Here is a 14,161-nt window from a genome sequence, read left to right on the forward strand (position 1 = left end):
ATAGGTACCGCCCCTTGACAGCGCATACTCGCACATGGGCAGAGAATGGCTCGGTGTGTATGTTCTTGTTCCTATCTCTATATGTGGGAGAGCGTATAATAAGCGAAGCAGGCTGCGGAAAAAAACGTGGTTGGTCCCCACGTTTCGGTGGTCTGGCAATAATGGTTATAAGTCGCTGCTTGTTGCTAGGGGGAATCCTCCAGCACGCGGACCGCACATAACAGCAGTAGGTAGTGACTGGAGAATGTCGTGCATTGGTGAACAAACTCACCTCTGACAGACAGCAGGCGAGGCAGAGGCAGTTTGAGCTCGGAAGGAATTTGTGTTGTTGTTGGTACAGTGGCATAGAAAATCGGAAATAAGTTAGTTTATTAATAACCGAAGCCGTTCGGGGTGGTGCGTCATATGCCGGTCATGCTTATGATTATATGAACGACTATTTATTAGGATAAGTTGTTATGTTGCTGTTCGTTCTAGACTTTCTTTGCAAATGTACAGTTATTTTGATCCTAGGGGAAGACAACTGGGGTATAGATTTGGTTGTAGTTTTTTTTTTATCCAGTCGCTGATTTATTGATTTTCAAGTATATTACTTGTCAGAACTGTATTTATTGATTTAGCACGGATAATCATTAACAGGGACTGCATAAACGAATGAAGAACCTGCGAAGAAGAATAAAAAGAAGCCAGATGTCTTGTCTTGTCTTAGATTAGGTCTTCTGACATGACATAGGTAGGCCTATTCTGCGCGGCGTGTGAGATGAGGTGACAGTGAAGTGATGGTGAAGTCGACAGTGAGCATGCATAAGGGCGAATACGCGATGATCGATTCTCTGCATCGATTTTCTCTTTGCATTGCTACAGCTAAACGAAACAATTTTCTAGAATTTGTGCAATGCAGAGTTGTAACAGGCTGTATTGGCTATCAAAAGCAACAACAAACGCACCGAGAAACATTAAATCTAGCGAGTTATTAACAAAAGAGAAAATCGACGAAGAGAATCGATCATTGCGTATACGCCCTTATGCATGCTCACTGTCGAATTGTCACCTCGGGTGAGGTGAGTCTCCATGCAAATCAAATGGAGAGTCACCTCACCCGAGGTGACAATTGTCACTTCACTAGTGACCGAGTCATCTCACCTCACACGCCGCGCAGAATAGGCCTAAGGGTCTGGTGAGGAAAGAGTGCCGCGTTTACAATTATTGTACGTTCTATAGTCCCGGGTTCTATATATGCCAAACAGTGGATATTTGTAGGAGCATGTACACCGTATTGCAAGTGCTTAACATTGGCTTCATAAATCAGCAATATAATGCAAATTAAATCTCCTCAAAAATTGTATGCGATTTTTTCAAAATTTCATCTCAAATCTTTTTTTGAAACTGCAATGGGGCATGAGGGACAACCCCTATGGAGCAAAAGAGCCAAGCATCTAAAATGGAGTGAAATCGGTTACTGCTTGTTTATAAACATAGCTTCTTGATTATTAATCATGCTAGCAACAGCTGTTATTGTTTACTCAATTTAACTATTGCATTTTAGAACATTATTCAATACAATTTTGTAACCATGTTTACCAATGACATCAAATGAAAACTATTTACCTATTCTTTGTTATTAATGTTTTAATTAATCATTAATAGTAATGCCTCAATGCAGGCATTATAGGAAAAAATATTTGGAAATTCGAAAATCCTTATTTTATGACGTCTACGGGAAGAAAGGGCATAGTGAGCTTTCTGTGCTGTAGCCTTGGATTTTGTATGGTTTGAAACAGATTAAATTTGGTCAATAATCATTACAATGGTGATATTGAACATACTACAAATAAATTAGTTTCGACTGAAGTGCGGAATGCTCATTATGCCCCTTTTACCCCTGATTATTATAAATAATATCCATACATCCGCACAAAACGATTTTTTTGAAACTATTTTTGTAAGACTTCATTTTGGACAGAACTTTCTATAACGTTGCATTGTTTTATGGGTTTCTCTGGCGGAATGGTGTTTGTGAGCGTTTGAAGTCTGTAGAAGTGTGTTTGTGTGGGTGTTAGCACAATGTGGTAGAGTTAAGTACCTCTTGCCCCTTGTCTTCTCTTATTTTCTGGTTAATATTCCCGCAGTTGAATAATCGTTTAATAAATGTTTAATCATTTCTAATTAATCATTACTTCACACAAGAATCAAGCGCATACAGAGCATCGCTGTTTAAGGAAGCAATGCTGTCTAATAAACGCTGAATATTCAAAAAAGTTATCGATGTAATTCAATAAATTCTCCAGATTTGTTTGCCTGAACAGCGTGCAATTGAATGAAATAGTCAAGAAGCCGTTTCTTCAATAGGCGATTGTTTGTTGGGATTTCCCTGAATGTAACAAAAACCCGAATGTCAATCACCCTAGTTACATAATGTTATGAGTAAAATACTAGCCAATTGACATTTTATAGACTAAATATTTCGTCAATAATTCATAATATGCACCCTAATTCTTGTTTTCGAACGAATCGGATACGACATACAAAATTGTATGACGTATCCTATTCGTCCAAAAACAAGAATGCGGGTGAAGATAACCAAACTCATTCCTAATAACGAAAATGGGCATTATATTTATAACACAGACAAACAGACATAACCGCCATCTGTTGAGTACACTGTGGTGGGTAGTACGCTGAACAGATGGCGGTAGTGTGTAAACGTCAAACGCAAGGGAACTGACTACGCGCGCCACAGGTGGCGGTACTACCAACTACGATACTTTTAAATTTACCGTTAAATGCTTGTTCGATGAACAACTTGCGAGTGTTATATCTGTTTGTCTGTGTTTATAAATTTAATGCCGATGTGCTTGGAGAATACTTCGCCTCTCTATCTGCCATAGAAGGCTACGAAGAACGCTTCCGTATAAGAAAAAAGTTGCTTCGACACCCGCCATAGCCAGCATGCCAATTCCAGAGGAAGCAATTGTACCGGAAATAAACGAACCCTTCCGGATGAACGAGCTCGCAAAGGCTAAAGGCAATTCTGCGGGCCCGGACGAGGTGGGCTATCCATTGCTACGGAATCTACCACCAGAAGGGAGATGCAAGCTTCTAGATCTAATCAACCAGGAGTGGCTGCACAACTCCCTGCCTTAGGATTGGAAGCACAGTCTCGTGGTCCCGATCCTCAAGCAAGGAAAGTCAGGCAGACAAACTAGTGATTTCAGGCCGATCTCCCTCACATGCCTCCAAAATCGTGGAAGAGATGGTAAACAGGACACGGTACTAACACGTACCGATGGATACCACGTCGAACTGGTAGCTTTAGACATAGCAAAAGCTTATTTATAATAGAGCTTGGATGCCAGATGTCATCCGACAAATGGCTGATTGGGGGCTTGGCGGGCACCTGATGCATTTCGTGAAGAATTTCTTGGCAAACCGCACCTTTCAGGTACTTATGGGAAACCACCGTTCCGCAACATTCCGAGAGGAGACTCGCGTACCACAGGGTTCGGTTATCGCGGTCACCCTTTTCTTAATTTGTATGAATGGAGTTTTCGTTAACCTTCCTAAGGAAATTTACATCTTTGTGACATTATCCTCCTGGCTGATCACTCACAAAACTATAAAGGCACTACGTAGAAAGATGGGCGCTGCCACAAGGGCAATCTCCCTGTGGACATCACTGACTGGCTTCCAACTCTCAGTCGAAAAATGCACACTGGTGCACATCTGCTCTCACCATCATGCCATCCTTAACACTCCCGTCTGTCTCAATGGTACAGCTATTCCCATAAGGAGGTCAGCCCGTATCCTCGGAGTTCGAATTGACCGATATTTGACTTTTTCTGCCCACTTCGACGAAGTCAAGAACGCCTGCAAGACACGTCTTAATCTGCTACGATCCATCGCAGGTCGATACCCAGACAGTAACCGGCCCATTCGGCTTCGAGTTGCTAGAGTAATTTTGGAATCACGTCTCTTTTATGGAATCGAAGTTACCTGTCTCGCTCGCGAGCAACTTATTACAAAACTAGCCTCTACATACCAACAAGCTATCCGTATCTCATCCGGCCTGGAGTACTACCATTCAACCGTCTAGTTACTCAGACCAACAGCTAAGCTTCGAGGAGAAGACAGCTGGCATTGGTGTGGAGCAAGAGATTGGAACCTGCCCGGGCCCATTATCGACTTGGCGATAAAGAAGAAGTTCAACGCAGGATCCAACTCTACGGCACTTGTGAGATCCGTCGCGGAACTCCAGAGACCCAGATACTGCAACCACACTATCCGTTACTTCGATGGATCGGTTCCCGTGAAGGGGTTAGTATCGGCATCACGGGCCCCCACATGTCCGTACTTCATCGACTTCCAGACCAGTACACTATATTCTCGGCAGAAGCGGTCTCTGCTTTTATTGCTGCCAGCACTCCCTCAAACAAGCCGATTGCCGTATTTACGGACTCCGCAAGTGTAGTTCTAGACCTCAACTCAGACACTATCAAGCATTCATGGATCCAAGCCATTCAGTGGTATGCCCCCAGAAACACTACATTTGTATGGATTCCGGGTCACTGCGGCATTCGTGGTAATACGGAGGCGGATCATCTAGCGGCTTCTGGAAGACAAGCCCAACTGTTCACCAAGCAGGTTCCATCGGGGGACCTGAAAAAAATGGGTTGACAACAAAATCTGGGACTTATGGTCACATACATGGTCCCAATCAACAAGCATTTTCCTTTGAAAAGTGAAGGCTGCGACACGAAGATGGGAAGACCTCCCTGACCGCCGAACTCAGGTTGTCCTGGCAAGACTCAGAACAGGCCATACCAAAGTCTCGCATAACTTTTCAGGGAGCGGCCCGTTCCGGAAATTTTGCGAGCTCTGCCGGAACACATAATCTGCCACTGTACTCAATACGAAGGCTCACGAGAGCTGTACGGCATACCGGGTAGCATTAGGGACGCACTGAGTAACGACCCGACTAGAATCAGAGCATTAATGGGCTTCCTCCGCGAGGCCGGCCTCTTCGAGTAAATATGAAACCTGCCAAAATCCCGACCACCGCAATACAAATGGACTTTCTCTTATCACCCAACATCACAAACCAAAGCAAGATCCTCAGCAACTTAACAATCAACATTCCGAAGAAAGACAGCACATTGACAGCCTCAGTACTTTACTAGAGGAGGCCTCTTATAGACCCTCCTAACATGATAAAAAGGGAGAAAAAAAAACTTTGTAACTAAATGAGATCCCTTCTGGACCCCACACTATCTTTTCAGAGACGAACCAGCCAACGGCTGAAAGTCTCTATAATAAAGAAATCAATCATTCAACCCTTTTTTATAGTTTGTTTAACAGCAGTTTTTCGGCTTCTTATATCCAAATAATGTTGCTGTGATGCGAAAAGTGAGAAAGCAAATGACAGTGATCTTGCTCACTGAGCAATGTGAGTTACTCTAGGTGTCTCAAAAGCAGCTCCGAAATTGCACATGATTAGGAGCTGTCTTGCCCTTTGAGAGAATTAGTCAATTCCGACAAATGGTCTTTCGGGAAATGACATTCATTGCACAGTAGGAAGTTTGCCGGAATGTGCTACGCGTCGATGCGTTTGTTAATTGCTTTCAAAAATGAGGGTGAACCTCGATCTCCACTCTTTCCGCATCGCTAATCACCGTAGTTAGTACACGGTTCAAATATTTACCTGAACACTATTTTCGGTTCAATAAGGAATAATCTATTTATTACACAGTCAATATCAATGGAATCTTCATGTTTCCTGTCTTTCTATGATAAGGTAGATCAGGGGGTAAGTCACTCTGCCACCTTGTGTCTGTGCTGATTGTGTTTCTTGTGTGTTTTTGGCGTGCCAAGCGAACTGTCATTACATCAAGTTAAAAATTATGTTTACTGACAACCTCAACGTTTTATTTATTCTGCAGAATAAATATGGACACCTGAGAGATGGACCGAGGTGTAAAATCAAAACAAGTGAAGCACATTTTTTGTTTTTTGCAGCAATACATCTTAATTCTTTAGCAAAGTACAGTGTGCTCGAACAAGCATTAAATTTTAACTAGATACCGCATAGAATCCACTAGGAAAAATTCGACGGTAGTCCGCAAAAATTTACGACCGCGGTTATTGCAAAACTTGGCAAAAATAGATCACCAGTTCACTGAGAATTAAAACAACGTAAACCATCAAAGGGGCCTCATAGCCTAGTCAGTAAGGGCACGGTATTACCAAGCCGGAGGCGGCGGGTTCGATTCCCGGTCCGGTCGAGGAAATCTTTCGGGTTTTAAATTTTCTCGACTTCCCTGGGCATAGAGTATCATTGTGCTTGCCACACAATATACAAATTCATGCATTGGTAATTGGCATCGATAGCTCTCAATTAATAACTGTGGAAGTGCATTTAGGACACTAAGTTGAGTGCATTTAGAACACTAAGCTAATATGCACTAAGCTATAAGCTTGAAATGCGAATAAGAAGAAGAAGAAACCATCAAACTCGTAGAGTAGACAACGATAAAGTCACGCACAAAGTTGGAACATTTTACTCCGTGGCAAGTGTCTGCAGCTTTTGTAAACAAAACAAATCACGTTGCCAAATCGTCTTATAATATTTTCGCGAATCTCTGTAAATAGGATTACTAGATGAAACACCTTCCGACACCCAAAAAACACAATAAGCGCAGACACAAGGTGGCTGAGTGACTTACCTCCTGGAAACCAATGACCATTTACAGGGCTGTTACTAGATTTTCTAAATTTGATCCGTGAAATCCGCGATTTCTCAAAAGAAATCCGCGACTTCAAATACTAATCCGCGACAAAAAAAATCTGTTTTCTTTGCCAAAAAATAGCATTTGTATACTACTACATGGCATTTCAAGTCTATTGCTTATATAGTAGCATATTAGATTTTTGCCTGCTCTCAACTTATTGTTCTTTGAAGTACTTTCACATTTTAATTGAGAGCTTTCTATGCCTGTACCATCCTATGCCAAAGAAAGTAGAGACATTCTCCAACCCGAAAAATTAATAGACCGGACGGGAATCGAACTCAGTCGCCTTCAGCATGGACTTGCTTTGTAGCTGCGCCTTTACCGACTGAGCTAAAGGAGTATCAGTTATTTATGTATAGTATAAATTCTGAGTAATTAGTGAACATAATAAAACACCCTTACATTATGAGAATCTATTGAATAAAACCGGCTTAGATTTGATGAAACATTATTTTAAAAAAAATGCATTTTCATTTGCAATGCATTTTTTTTAATTTTTTAATTTTAATCTCTGACGTATTTTACTGTCCTAAATGTTGTTGTTAATTTGGCTCTAGTTTTCTCAATTTTGTACCGATTCATACCAAATACTCTGCACATAATCGAGAAATTACCAGAGTTTCATAAGTGACACTTGTTGGTCACGTCGCGGTTGTGTATTTGTGTACACGGAAATTCCTTGGGTTCTGTTCAATGGTGAGACATTTTCATGATTTTTTTTTATTTCTAATGTGAACCTAGCACCTTTCGTTGTCAAATAATAACCGAATCGTATATATGTGACTTTATGGATCATGCACGACTTGTTACTATGTATACAGGAAATTATAGGTTTTCCAAATCGTCCAGGACATCAGTTGATTTGTTCTACTAGATCAACCAAGACTGCAATAATGTCTGTAGTATCGAAAAATGTCCAATCAGATTCAAAGTGTCTATGTGGATCATGCATGATCTATTTCCGAGTAATCCAGATGTTCAAGGTTCTTCAAATCGTCCTTGAGTTCAGATAATTTGATCTACTACATCAACCGAGATTGGGATAATGTCTTTACTATCGAAATAATTCCAGACAGATGCACAGTGTCTATGTGGATCATGCATGAACTATTGTCATGTATACCAGATGTTTTAAGTTCTCCAAATCGTTCTGGAGTTCAGATGATTTATTCTACTAGATCAACCATGACTGGGATAAAGTCTGTAGTATCGAAATATATCCAAACAGATTCACAGTGTCTATATGGATAATGTTTATTTATTTCCACGTATACCAGATGATCTAGGTTCTCCAAATCGTCCTGCAGTTCAGATGATTTGTTAACTAGATCAACAAAGACTAGGATAATATCTGTAGTATCGAATTATCGATTTGGAAATCCTAGAACATTTGGCATACACGGAAATAGGTTGGCATGATCCACATATACACTGCAAATTTTATTTGGGCATATTTCGATACTACAGATATTGAATTAGTCTTGGGTGATCTAGTAGAAAAATAATCTAATCTCCACAATGATTTCAGAACTTATAACATCTTGTATACGTAGCAATAGGTCGGGTACAATCTACATAGACACTTTGAATCTGTTTGGACATATTTCGATACTACAGACATTATTGGAGTCTTGGTTGATATAGTAGAACAAATCAACTGAACTCCAGGACGATTTGGAGAACCTAGAATATCCGGTATACATGGCAATTGCTCGCATATATACGATTCGTTTATGATGCTATGCTATGTTCATATTGAAAAAAAAAGGAAAATGTCTCACATTGGACAGACCTCAGGGAATTTCCGTATAAATCCGATGTGACTTATGGAATTGAGATCATTTCTCGATTATTTGCAGGGTGTTTGGTTTGAACCGGTAAAAAATTGAGAGCCAAATGAACAACAAAATTGATGACAGCAAAATAATCCGAGACGGAAAGATTACAATGAATTCCATAATTTTTGTGACAGCACATCAGTCACTTCGCGATTTTCGCGACATCATTTAATGTTTCCGCGATTTTCGTAATTGTAATTGTTCAGTGCATAGGCTGTGCCTTCCGCTAAGAAGGCTTATCTAGGGACCAACCCCCTAGTCTATACACCTACTGTCATTCCCGTTGCACTCGTCAGCTCGTGCGATACTCTAGACACACATGGGTGGTCGTATCCGGGTCCTCCCCTGGGTAGGCTCGTGTCCGTCCAGGTTCTGGTACATTAACTTATCTATATGCATGGTAATTATACTTTTAAAACTCACCTTTTGATTATAATGTCGAAAATGCTGAAACTAAATAAAGGTTATGGATCATAAGGTGTGTGCTGCGACGGAGTAGTAATTGAAGGAAATGAGGTTCTGATGTTTAGTATAGGTATGTAATTCTAAAATAGGTAAATCAATTAATCATTAGCTGCTAACAGTTACTAATAAATGGGTACGATAAATCACTCATCAATGAGTATTGCCACTCCCATTGAAAAATAGGCAAAATCTTAATCATAAATGGATATTCGATTCCTACCGTGTATTTAAAGTAAAGTTAGGATCTTATCAAGCAAGCACACACCTTTTACGATTCTTATCCTACTTACGGTTTCCTGCACATATGACTTTTCCTAGATACAAGCTTCGTCCAGTATACATTGGCTGTCTCCAACCGGCATGATCCTTTCTGTATGCTTCCTCTTGCCGGTGCAAGTTTAATTCTTCTTTTCTTGTTCGAATTTTCTTTTTCTCCTATTGATCTTCTGATCGTGTTCCCATTTGTCCTCAGGCAGTTAATATTAGTACATGATAGGAAGAAAGAAAGAAAGAAATAGAACAAGTTAAGTGTGAGCCGCATGCATTGGTTACTTATTTGGGTCATGGTGTTGTCTTCCCTATTTATTTGCCTCTATTCGCTCTCATATCGCAACGTTTAACTCTGGATCAACAATAGAAAAGGGCCCATCAGCACTCGTAAACAAACCGCTCCAAAGCCCCCCACTCACAAAGCAAAGGCCACCCACGCAAACCAACACCATCATCGGATAGGGGAAACTTCCACCTACACGAAGATGGTGTTGGCCCGCGTGAGCAGCCCCCGATCTGTGAGGAATGGGCTTTGGACGGTCTGCCCACAAATGCCGATGGGCCCCCCTCCATTGTTGATCCAGAACTCCCCCCCTTTCCCTCACACTATTATGGTCGGAAGAGAGAACCAATATTTAGTAATCTATCGCGAACTGCGATGCAGAAGATATTGATTTTGATTTTTGATTTTGCGAGACAGAAGGGGGTCTTATGAAGGCCAGATCTCAAGTCTCAAGGCCAAATTCCAGAACTTGAGTGGAACATGGTTCTCACGTCAGACTATAATGTCTAAAATGAACCACATGCCCCAACCAACCCCTAGAACGGCTCCCATACATTCTCCATGCTGAATCGTGAGTCCCCCCTTTTCCCATATCATTACATGCAAAATAATACCCCGATGCAGGTCAATTGAATATGCCTAATTGAATTAGTTGCAATGATAGTGTTAACAGTAATGACAGTATAATATAGTAATTTAATAAAATGAATATTTACCTGTTAATAATAATCGAGGGTGGTGAAAATATTTAAAATAAATAAATTTATTCTTACCTTTTTATGGTTGTTTGATTATTAATTGCTATTATTACCTGCTTAGAGTTGGCTCCTTTAAAATACTGTGTAGAATTTACCTCATTATTCCTCAGCTCTATCGATTTGTGATAGAACCATTATATTATCCTGTAGTACGACTTGGGCATGCACCATGCAAGTAAGTCATCTCTGATGATGAAGGGATATAGAAAACGAATAAAAGAACAGAAAGAAAGGTATTAGTATTGGTTACATTAACCACCCCCCCCCCCCCACACACACACACAACGAAAAAGAAACATAGATGCACAGACAAACAGAAATAACACATTTAATATTTTTCTCCACAAAACATAGTCACTAAAACACTACCGCCATCTGTTGAATATCATGTGATGGATAGTACGCTGAACAGATGGCGCTAGTGTGCAGACGTCAAACGCAAGGGAACCGACCGTGCGCGCCACAGGTGGCGGCACCACCAACCAAAAACACCCGAATTTACCGTCAAATGCGTATTCGATGAACAACCTGTCCAACCGAGTGTTATGTCTGTTTGTCTGTGATAGATGGGTTATTAGGAAAGTACAACTACATTATAACTATTAGTGCAATGGATGAACGTTAGTTTCGGGGTCATGTTAGTGTTAGAGTTTTGTTAGTATTGACCCGTATTTAGCCCTGTCGGCCCCTCGAACACTAGTCGCAGACAGTTGTTGTTAGGACATGCGACACTGTCACTGCTACTACGTTAGAGGTATGACCCGTCAAGTTTCGAAGTGCAAAAAAAAAAACTGTTAGAACTTTCTTATAAATTAATTTTACACTCAAAGCAAACTATTTACATTAGCATTACAAAATATTAAAATTATGATAAAACTACAATTTACGGCTCCGTGAAATTAACTCGCATGAACCTTTCAAATCAATGAACTGGAGAAAAACTACAATTTTATCAAATTGCAAAAAAAAAATCATAGCGACACTTGACAAATCATCATCAAGCCCCTCATCCTTGGACAGGGAACTGCGATGCAGAAGATATTAATAGCAAACTAATCTGGAACTGGTCTAAGACATATGACCCAGTGACCAGTGAGTATTGACACCTCACACTGTTGTGAATGAGCACGGACGCGAGATTTACTAGAGTATTAAATGCTAAACGCAAATTCAAAATAAAACTTGACAAGTCATCGTCAATCCCCTTATTCTTGGGCAGGGTCTGACGATGTGAATCTGATTTTGATCAGTGAACGGGCCCCATATGGTACATTTTCTCACTATGAACATGTCATTTCCAGCCTATCTGAACTATTTAATAAATGGAAACCATAACATGGGTTACGCTTCCCCTAAGCGGGCCCTCCACATCCTATCTCTGTCTTATCTCAAATGCCAATGGTTTAAATGTATCAATATATACATTGGAAATGACGTTCAATCAAATAAACCCATACCCCACTCACTTGGCCAGGCTTCAGAATCGTCCAGTGGGCAGTGCGCTCTACACTCCAAGTTCCCTTTCTTTCAAATTCACCCCAAATTTGATATTTTACACCTTTGAGTGTTGATTAATCACAATGAAACATTGTGACAGAGCACGGACTTGAGGTTACTAGAGTATTAAATAATCTAGGTCCTATTTAGGATTACATCTGAAAAATCCAAATTTGGCCAACGCCCACCAATTACGTTGCCAAATCGTCTTATAATATTTCCGCGAATCTCTGTATTTAGGATTACTAGATGAAACACCTTCCGACACCCAAAAACACAATAAGCACAGGCACAAGGTGGCAGAGTGACTTACCTCCTGGAAACCAATGACCATTTATAAAGCTGCTGAAGGAACATCAACGATAAGTTATAAGAAACTACTGATAGACCTTATTTTCTGATTCAGAAATCTTGAAATTTTGAGCTAGTCTAACATTTCATTGTCAGCATTTCAAAGGGGCGTAATTGCTTTTGTAAACAATGGCTTCTGACGTCGATTTCTCGCAAATAAACGCTCACCCCTTCAAGTTAAAAATGCTAGCTAGTAGAGGAAACATTATTCTACCTGTTGGTGTAATTATATTTAATTCGCGAGAAATATATCAAGCATAACTTTTCAAAAGGACGTAAGTCACAAAAATAAACAAATCGGTATTTTGCATCTAACCGAATATAAAATACATGCTTTTCCTACGAGTTAATGAAAACCAAGGTTTGAAATTGTAATGCATTATGGAAAATATATTCAATGAACCTTCTTTCTTTGTTTTTAAAATGGTGTTGATACACCCTTGAGAGTCCGCTTTGAGAAGCGTCCGAGAACGGTTGTGTGTTTTTGCTCCGCTGCGTGCTTTTTTTTTTTTTTTTTAGAGCTCGGGCTATCTTTGTGCTGCCGTGTAGTTTTTCGGTGCTCGCATTTGAATAGTTTTATGTCCCGGACGCGATAATTCTATTTAGAATGATTTGTGCTGATGTTTTTCCCCTGTTGCTTTGGTGCCTGGTGTGCTCTCGCTCCCTTTGTTGTCAGTGTGACTCGACCGCGCTGATCTATTATTAGGTTTTTGCGGTGTGCATTGCTTTTGTGCACAGAGTGACATGAAGAAGAAAAGTGATATTTAGTTATTGTGTGTTTGGATTCGCTGGAGGAGGAATTGTTTAAAAATTGAGAAAATTAAGCATCGAGAATGCGCTCCCGGATGTATTGATTTGGTGAGTACGTTCCAGTTGAAGATTGTTCTCTCTAAATATCCCTTTTTTGAATACGTTTCATCAATCAAACATTATTATATGTTGGGTTTGGGGGGGGGGGGCAGCCTAAGGGTTTCAATGGATTTGTAGACTGGACAAGTGTTCGTGGATTTGCCAGTCCCTTGTCACGTGTTGATAGACGTACATCTTGTCGTTTGTCTTCCAAAGGTCTTCAATGAAGTTGATTCACCCAGCTGCAACAAACCATCAGGCAGAACTTTACAACCAGTGAAGTATCTGCAGTCATATGTAATCCTTGCACTGATGGTGGGTTCTATTCACATCACATGTTCCCCTATAAAAAAGTGAATTTGTGTCGCATATATTATAATCTCATCTGATTCTGGATTTTACAGTCAGCTTCACAGGTGTCAACCTCCTGCCCAGGAATAAGGAAAACTTCGTTAAAGTCTCTTATTGTGTTTCCCTTCCGACTGGGGGACTTGTAGACTTCGGGGCAAACTTTCTTTGACGGTGGTGGATTATTCCCTTCGTTCGCCTCCGTATCCGAAACTGGCTACATCTGTTCCAATTCTGCTTCAGCCTCCAAGCGAGTCTTGAACTCTCTTTTTTTCACTCAATTGATACGTTCCCACATTGGGTTTGACATGGAGAACTCGTCTTGAGAGAGTTTCGCTACCGCGTTTTTTTTTTTTTTTTTTTTTTTTTCCGGCCAGTGTAGGATTCCAGCTTCTTTCCAACCAGAAAGAATTACGGTTAGGCATGTTTCGCATCTTTCAATTGTTTGTACCACTTTAAATGGCATTTTTTCCGCACTTGAACTTGGACGACACTAGCTGACTCCCTTCCGAAACATTTTGAACTGTCACTTTTCTCCAGGCAACTTTGTCATCATAAAACTGAACGGTACCAAGTCAAGTCAAAATGGATAATAAATAAACAATAAGGTATTCAAATTTGCTTTATAAATGCTATAATAAACCATTGTGCAGCGATGATCGAGACGTTTCCGTCGGATAAGATTATTTTGCGGCCGAGTGTCTAGGAAGCTATGGA

This window comes from Ochlerotatus camptorhynchus, unplaced genomic scaffold (assembly GCF_037179485.1).
Source record: "Ochlerotatus camptorhynchus isolate MF236.1 unplaced genomic scaffold, CSIRO-AGI_Acam_v1.1 ptg000328l, whole genome shotgun sequence".
Taxonomy (NCBI): domain Eukaryota; kingdom Metazoa; phylum Arthropoda; class Insecta; order Diptera; family Culicidae; genus Ochlerotatus; species Ochlerotatus camptorhynchus.